Below are 9422 nucleotides of genomic sequence, written 5' to 3' on the forward strand. Positions count from 1 at the left end.
TAACATTTGGTATTAGAGCTTTGGATTTTAGGGTTTCACTTCTTCAAACGGGTCATCTTGCCATTTTCGCTATAATTTTTTTCTACAAGGTTTCAGAAGCTGAAATTGCAATCACATGGAGCCGAACTATTGGTGAACTTCGTGTACGAATTGCAGATCTTGGTTCACTATATCTTCGGAGATATAATCTGAGGAAGTTAGGGTTTTTGCAGGCTTCAAAATTCAATCTCAAACAGGTGACCTAGGGAAAATCGTCGTAATTTTCTCTCCAAGTATCAAATTTGAAATTCGTAAGAAGTGGTTGAAAGTGCACAGACAGTAGTTTTTCGTGTATCATTTTCAGGGCCAAAGGTCGACACAGTAACATGTGGCACTCCGTACAAGTTCACTCTATTGAACTAGTAGATAATTAGGTCATCGTGGGAGATCAGACATAACTCTCTTTCGAAGAATCCACACTCAGTCTGACTTGGGGGTTAGAAAGAAAACTCAGAGGGCTACCACAGGATGAAACTTCAGAACTTGGAGATCTGAAATTACAGAGATAAAACAGTTCCAATATAAAGTTCCTAAAAAACAAGAAAAGGTGTGTAATTTTTTTAAATTTTGCATAATTTTTGTTTGAAAAATTAGTTTGAAGTGATTCAAAGGGCATAGTGAAGCATAAATTTCATTGTTTGATTCCAAAATGACTCGAAACAAAGATGGGCACACCTAGTAAGAAACCAAAAAGCTCTTCTATGGCGCATCAAGAAGAGGAAGAAATGCAACATGGTATATCAAAATTACGAGACCAAGTGCAACAAATTTCATTCTCGCTAAGAGTAACCAAAAATGAATTGGAAGTGATGATGAATGTTAAGATGGATGGTTTAAAGGGGAACATGGATACTTTAGCATAAAAAATGGAAGGTTTGAAGGAAGGTTTGATAAAGTTGCTACAAGAAATGCTTCCTAATGGCGACAAGGTATTCCATGAAACTCATGATGAGAACAAAATGAATATTAATCATTATTTTAGAGACTCTAACTTTGGGTTGAAGACCTACCACATTCCAATGATCGATATAAGGAAGTTTGATGGCAAGGATTTGGTAACATGGATACTACAGATGGAGCAATATTTTGATCTACATGATGCGCAACCCTCACAAAAGGTATGTATTACATCTTTATATTTAGAACCCAATCGGTTTGTATGGTATAGATGGCTTTGATCTCGTAAACCACTTGTCACCTGGTCAATTTTTACGAAGGAAATGATAGCACTTTACGAAGATACAAAGAGCAACACCTTCTTTAGCCAATTGATAAATCTCAAACAAAAGGATTCAATGGCAGAGCACATTGAAGCAGTGTTGATAATATCGATATCGACAAAATATCGGCGAGGGTCCAGAAAACATCTTATCGGCAATATCGGCGAAAATATCGACAAATATCGACAAGCATAAAAAATAAATTTTTCAAATGTTTAAACATAGTCGCTGTTTTGTAGATATTTTCAAAATATCGCGAAATTTTGCCGATATTTGCAAAATATCGCGATATTTTGCCAATATTTTCAAAATATTTCTTGGCAATATATCGTTTTGCTGAAAATATCACGATATTTTTGAATATCACCGATATTATCAACAATGCATTGAAGACTTCCAAAACTTGAATTTTAGGGTAACCGATATTCCATAGGAGCATAGGATTGATGTCTTCATAGGGACTTTAAAGGATAACATCCAACAAGAGGTTCTCCTTTGGGAACCTGATTCATTGGAGAAGGCATTCAAGGTGGCAAGAAAAGTTGAAAGCAAAACAATGGCAACAAGGAAGTCTACCACTCACAACTATAAAGATGGAAGTGTTGTTGCTCCTAGTCTTTCACAACCGACAAGGTTGACGCCACAACAATTGGAGGAAAAAAGAGAAAAAGAGATTTGTTACAATTGTGATAGAAAATACACTAAAGGTCATAAGTGTGTTGAGAAGAAATTATTCTACATAGATTGTGAAGAGGAGGAAGAAAAGGAACAAGAAACATCAAAAGAGGAGGATATACACCAAGAACTAACCCCAGAGAAAGAAGAAATGAATCCGACCATATCTTGTAATGCATTGGCAAGAATTACCACTCCTCAAACTCTCAAGATATAAGGATATATTAAGAAGAAAAAGGTAATAGTTCTGATTGATTCAGGTAGTACCCATAATTTTATTCATTGTAAGATAGCCAAGGAATTGAATTGCTTCCTATATCCAACACCAGAATGTCAAGTGATGGTTGCAAATGTAAAAACTATAAATTGCTTTGAAAAGTGTCATAATATCAACCTAACCATGGGGGAATATTGAATAGTCCAATGCTTTCCATTCCAATGGGTGGTATTGATGTTGTACTGGGACTCGGGAGTCCAATGGTTACAATCTTTGGGGACTATAGCTTTTAATTTTCAAAAACTTTTCTTGATTTTTTTTTGGGAAGGAAAGGAAGTTGAATTAAAGGGCATCGCAAGGAAACCAAGAAAGATAATCAGCTCTAATGGCATGAAAAAGCTTCTGAAGAAAGAAAAACAAAGTGTAATTGCACAATTATGCTCACTAGAGATTCAAACATCGAAATCATCTATTTCTCTAGATCTCCAAAAAGTCTTGGACAATCATTCCAAGGTATATGAGATTCCTAAAGGCCTCCCACCTATTCGTGATCGGGATCATGATATTCATTTGATTCCAGGAAGTGTTCCTCCAAACATTAGACCTTACAAATATCCCTATGCCCAAAAGAGTGAAATTGAACGTATGGTTGCAGAAATGCTAGGGGCTGGTATAATTCAACCTAGTCAAAATTCTTTATCTGCTCCAGTAGTATTGGTGCACAAGAAGGATGGATCATGGCGTATGTGTCCAAATTATAGGGAGATCAACAAGCTCATTATTAAAGATAAATTTCCCATTCCTATTATTGATGAATTGTTGGATGAATTACATGGAGCAATTTATTTCACCAAGTTGGATCTTCGTTCAAGATATTATCAAATTAGAATGAAGACTGAAGACATTCTGAAAACAACATTCGAAATTCATGAGGATCATTATGAATTTTTGGTCATGTCTTTTGGCCTTACTAATGCACCTTCCACATTTCAAGGTTTGATGAATTCCATTTTCAAACCCTTCCCTAGAAAATTTGTGTTAGTATTTTTTGATGATATACTAATCTACAGCAAGTCTTGAAAGGATCATGTTCCACATGTTGACAGGGTGCTCAAGTATTGGAGGAAAAACAATTATATGCAAAAACCTCCAAATGTTTTTTTGGAGTAAAAGAGGTGGAATATTTGGGTCATATTGTATCTCATGAGGGTGTTAAGGTAGACCCTAACAAAATTAAAGTCATTAAGGAATGGAAAATCCCCACAACCATAAAGCATCTTCGAGGATTTCTCGGGTTGACAGGGTATTATCGCAAGTTTGTTAAAAATTATGGGAGAATAACAACACCTCTAACAACATTACTGAAGAAAGATGCATTTTCTTGGACTCCAGAAGCAACTAAGGCCTTTGAACATCTTAAAGAGGCAATGTGCCAAGCACTGGCCTTAGCTACGCCAAACTATTGAGAATTCAATAGGGCAATAAATATGTTAATTCACTTTAACTTGATAACTGTTTGTGTTACCTTTTTCCTTATTATTACAGTGTGAGATACATCAAACAGCTACCAAAACAACAAGAATAGTGACACAGTATATAGGCTGCAAGCCAAGGCCAAAACCCCTCCTCTTGAGGGGAAAACCCTTAAATCTCTTCTCTTCTTATAGATTCTTCAATTGACGAATACCATGACCTAGTGATTCAGACAAATACCCTCCAAGATCAAGTTCAACTAGGCTTCCTGCTGCAATGACTCCGACCTCCTACTGTAGATTTGAAATTCTGTCTCCTGGCAATTGTTGCAACTGCTTTTGCTCCTCTTAGACACTTCGATCTCCCTCGACTAGCCTTCTCTTCCCTTTGTTTTTCTTTCCTTGAGACTTAGGGTTAATGAGATGCCCTAAGTGACCTTCATTTGCCTTTCCTTCTTTCTTTCCTTCGAGATTGAACTAGAGATAGCCCCAGAGCAGAAAACCTAACTTTGTCTTTCATAAGAGAGAGAGAATTGGCCCAAGCACTTCGACTTCTTCGACGTTCTCTTTGTACCTTCTTTTTTCGACCTTTCTTCTTCCTCTTCTTCGCATAGAATGAGATGAGTGAGTGTGTCTAATGGAGGGCGTGTTCCTCTCTATATATAGGTTCTTCCAAGCGTAGACGTGGCTCTTCATGTAGGTCGCCTTGACAGCTCCTTAGGCCGACTTGATCTTGGAGGTATTTCGACACTTTAAAGACAAAACAATTTTTTCTTTACAAGATACAATGTCCCCATATGGTCTTCAATATATGACAATGACCCTTAAGCCCAGGACAAACCTTAGAAGCACTCAATGGGTGCTTGACCTATAAAATAAAAGAACTTAAGCATGAAACCCATGCTCCAATAATAATAATTTCTTTTCATTTTATAATTTACAAGAATACATTTCATACTTATGAAGACCGAACCTAGTTACACATTTTTCAACACTCCCTCTTAACTAGGGGGATATTCATAAGAGGTACATGGTCATTCTCAATTTGAAGAGATTTGATAAAAAGAGTCGGATTGGTAACCCATCTGTCTAGCATCATATCAACCAGCATTGTTACATAGCAAGGCCTTGACTAACAGCTCTATCCACATGATCAGAGCATAATGATGGCAAGACCAATGATTCATAGACACCGTAATCATTGTCTCTCAAGGTACATACTCCACCTGGGTGTTCACCGAGTATGACCTTTGGACTATTCTTATCTTGGATAGCTAGTACTCAAATAATATCGGTCCAGACTACTCTTGTCTTGAATGGCCCACCACATTTTCAGAGAGTATCGAATGCCAGATGGTTACCCAATCCTCCATTCTTTCTTCCCAAGTGAAGACAAGAATGTAGTGTCTGTCTCTCCCTCTCAATTAGGGAGGAAACATTGACCAAACCAAGCTTGTCACTCAAATACACAAGCTTCTTGTTTGAAACTGACTTTGTCAATATGTTAGCTACCTGCTCATCAGTGGAGATATATTGTAGTTGCAGCACACCATTTTGCACTAGCTCTCGAATATAGTGATACTTATTGTTTATATGCTTTGTCTTTCCATGAAACACTAGATCTTCAGACAAATGTATACAATTGGTGTTATCACAAAGTATCACTGTAGGGTTCATCGATTCTTCAAACAAGTCGAATAGCAGCTTCCTTAACCATACTGCGTCTCTGCTTACTTCACGGACTGCAACATATTCAGCTTCAACACTACTCAAAGCAACTATGTCTTGCTTTCTACTCATCCATGAGACCATGGAGGATCCCAAACTGAAACATCCTCCTGTAGTGCTCCTTCCATCTTGCTCACTGCCTCCCCAGTCATAATTTGTATATACAATCAATTGGACATCATTCCTTTGGTCATACTTCAGACAGTACTGGATGGTTCCTTGCAGATATCTCAGAATATGTTTTGTTTCTACCCAATGATCATACTCTAACTCCACTTGGAATTGACTGAGAACATTTATTGCAAAGCATATGTCTCGTCGAGTATTCACCAAGTACAATAGTGAGCTAATGAGTTGCCTATACTTGGAAGGATCCACGGGGCTAGATTCGAAACTTTCTAGTCTCTTCAAGTTTGTGATCATCGAAGTAGTCATAGGTTTGTAGTCCATCATGTCAAACCTTTTCAGTATCTCGATCACGTACTTTCCTTGACCCAAATAAACTTCATTAGGTCCTTGCCATACTTCTAATCCCAAATAGTAATGCATCAGCCCAAGATCCTTCATGTCAAATTTTGCTGCCAGTTGCTTCTTACATTCCTCAATCTTAAATTCTTCAATTCAACCTTCTACACATGTCAAGAGAAGATCATCTACATACAGAAGAATAATTATAGGTTCACCATTTACAACCTTAATATAAAGGTCCGAGTCAGCAGAACTTTTTGTGAAGCCTATTCTCTGTAGTTATGCATCCATTCTAGCATACCATACCCATGGTGCTTGCTTTAGGCCATATAATGCTTTCTTCAATCTGCAAACGTATGCCTTCCTATCTTTGACTTTGAATCCCAACAGTTGCTCTATATAGACTTCTTCATCTATTGTGCCATTCAGAAACGCAACCTTGACATCCATTTAGTGGATGTTCCATCCCATCGATGCTGCCAAAGAGACTAATGATCGAATCATTGTATATCTTGTTGTTGGAGCAAATGTATCTTCATAGTCGATGCCTTCAAGTTGAGAGAAGCCTCTAGACACAAATCTTGCTTTATACTTATCTATACTTCCATCAGCTGCATGTTTGATCTTATAGATCCACTTGGGAGTAACAATAAATTTGTTTTCGGGCCTAGGTACGATCTCCCAAACTTCGTTCTTCATTATAGATTAAAACTCTTCATTCATGCAATCCTTCCATTCTTGATTATTTGCAACCTCTTCAAAGGTGGATGGTTATGATTCTATCAGGTTTGTCATGTACGCAGCATACCCAGAATATCTCTTTGGTTTCTTGCTTTCTCTAAATGAGTATGTCGTTGCTCCATGACCTTCTGCATCAAGTAGTGTAGATTTCAACCAATTAGGTATTTTCCTTGTTTCAGGGATGACCACAGGTTGCATAGGTTCACATGGACCTTCTTCTTCATGGTGAGATTCTTCTATCCCTTGGTCAACTTCTTCAAATATCGGAAGTTCTTCATCATCAGTGTCTATGGAAAGTCCCTTTGATTTCTTGAATGTTATGCTTTCATCAAATATGACATCACGACTGACTTCTATGTGATGTCCATCTTTCATGTAGATTCTATAAGCCTTTGATGAGTTGCTATACCCAACAAATATTCCCTTCATGTCGGAAGGATCCAACTCCTTTCTTTTGTCCTTTGGTATATGAATATATACAGGACACCCAAAGATCCCGAGATGATATATAGATGGCTTATTTCCAGTGAACACCTCTTCTGGGGTTTTGTTGTCTAGAGATCTGAGGGGACTTCAATTCTGAATGTAGACAGTTTTCTTCGTGGCTTCCCCCCACATAAACTTAGGTAGATCCTGATCGTGTAACATTGCTTTTACACTTTCTTCAATGGATCTATTCTTTCGTTCTGCAACTCCATTTTGTTCGGGATTATATGGGACTATCAACTCCCTCTTAATCCTAGACTCCTTACAGAATGCTATGAACTCTTTGGATGTATATTCTCCTTCGTTACCATATCTTAGTATCTTGATTCTTCTTTCTGTAATGTTCTCTACTTCAGCTTTGAATTCTTGAAATTTTGTAAATACTTCATCCTTGGTTTTCATTAAGTAAACCCAGGTCTTTCTTGAATGATCATCTATAAATGTGACATAATATAGATGTCCTCCAAGAGATTTAGGAGTCATAGGGCCACATACATCGAAATGAATGAGATCCAAGATTTCTTTTGACCACGAAGCACTGCTTCCAAATGGTCTCTTGGTATTCTTACCCAATGCACATCCCTTGCAGACACCTTCATGATCCTCCTTCAGATTAGGAATTCCATCTACTATGGAGCTTAGAGTTGGAAGGATTTTGAAATGTAGATGACCAAATCTTCAATGCCAAAATTCACATGGGCTAATTTCAATGTGAACTAGGGCTTGGGCCACAAGAGATATTAATCTATAAAGTCTCCCTTCTCTGATGCCAATGACCTTGGCTTGATCTATATTCGAGTCTTTTCCCCAAACAATGACTCTCCCGTCAATGAAGGCTATTTTATCACCCTTATCTTCTAGACTTGAAATAGAAACTAAATTCTTGTGCAAACCTAGAACAAATAGAATGTTGTTGAGGTGAATGTTGCTTCCATCTTCCAACTTTATGGAGGTTGATCCAATGCCTTTCATGGGATAGCTCTTGTTGTCTCCAAGTTCTACTGAATAAGCGGATTTTCCTTTTGATAAGGTCTTCAATCGATTGGAGTGGTCAGTCATGTGTCTTGATGCACCACTATCAATTACCCAAATGTCTTCATCTTGAAATGTGCCAGAGAGAGCTGAGAAGAGGCCTTCATCCTTTTCTTTGATTGATACCTTCTTTGTAGATAATAAAAAATCACATGCTTTCTTAATACCTTTCTTGAGATGGCTTGCAACCTTCTTGATGAACTTCTTCACTGTAGAGGAGATATTCATGATGCCCTTAGATAACCTTAGCTCTAATACCATGTTGAGAATTCAATAGAGCAATAAATATGTTAATTCTCTTTAACTTGATAACTATTTGTGTTACCTTTTTTCCTTATTAGCTTTGTTCCTTATTATTACAGTGTGAGATACATTAAACAGCTACCACAACAACAAGAATAGTGACACAGTATATAGGTTGCAATCCAAGGCCAAAACCCCTCCTCTTTAGGGGAAAACCCTTAAATCTCTTCTCTTCTTATAGATTCTTCAATTGACGAATACCATGACCTAGTGACTCAAACAAATACCCTCCAATTTCAAGATCAACTCGGCCTACTGCTGCAATGACTTCGACCTCCTACTGTAGATCTAAAATTTTGTCTCCCGACAACTGCTACAACTGTTGTTGCTCCTCTTAAAGACTTCGATCTCCCTCGACTAGCCTTCTCTTCCCTTCACTTGCCTTTCCTTGAGAATTAGGGCTAATGAGATGCCCTAAGTGGCCTTCGTTTGCCTCTCCTTCTTTCTTTCCTTCAAGATCGAACTAGAGATAGCCCTAGCGCAGAAACCCTAACTTTGTCTTTCACAAGAGAGAGAGAATTGGCCCAAGCATTTCGACTTCCTCTTTGTACCTTCTTCTTTTTTACCTTTCTTCTTCCTCTTCTTCGCATAGAATGACATGAGTAGGTGTGTCTAATGGAAGACGAGTTCCTCTCTATATATAGGCTCTTCCAAGGGTAGACGTGGCTCTTATTGTAGGCTAACTTGACATCTCCTTAGGCTGACTTGATCTTGGAGGTATTTCGACACTTTAAAGACAAAATAATTCTTTCTTTACAAGATACAATGTGCCCATAGGGTCTTCAACATATGACAATGACTCTTAAGCCTAGAACAAACCCTAGAAGCACTCAATGGGTGCTTGACCTATAAAATAAAAGAACTTGAGCATCAAACCCATGCTCCAATAATAATAATTTCTTTTCATTTTATAATTTACAAGAATACATTTCACACTTATGAAGACCGAACCTAGTTACACATTTTTCAACACAAACTTCACAAAAATCTTTATTGTCGAACATTATGCCTCATGAAATGGAATTGGTGTTGTTTTAATGC

Source organism: Pinus tabuliformis, chromosome 8, assembly GCF_031772625.1.
Source record: "Pinus tabuliformis cultivar Carrire ecotype Pingquan chromosome 8, CPIR1, whole genome shotgun sequence".
In the NCBI taxonomy this organism is placed as follows: domain Eukaryota; kingdom Viridiplantae; phylum Streptophyta; class Pinopsida; order Pinales; family Pinaceae; genus Pinus; species Pinus tabuliformis.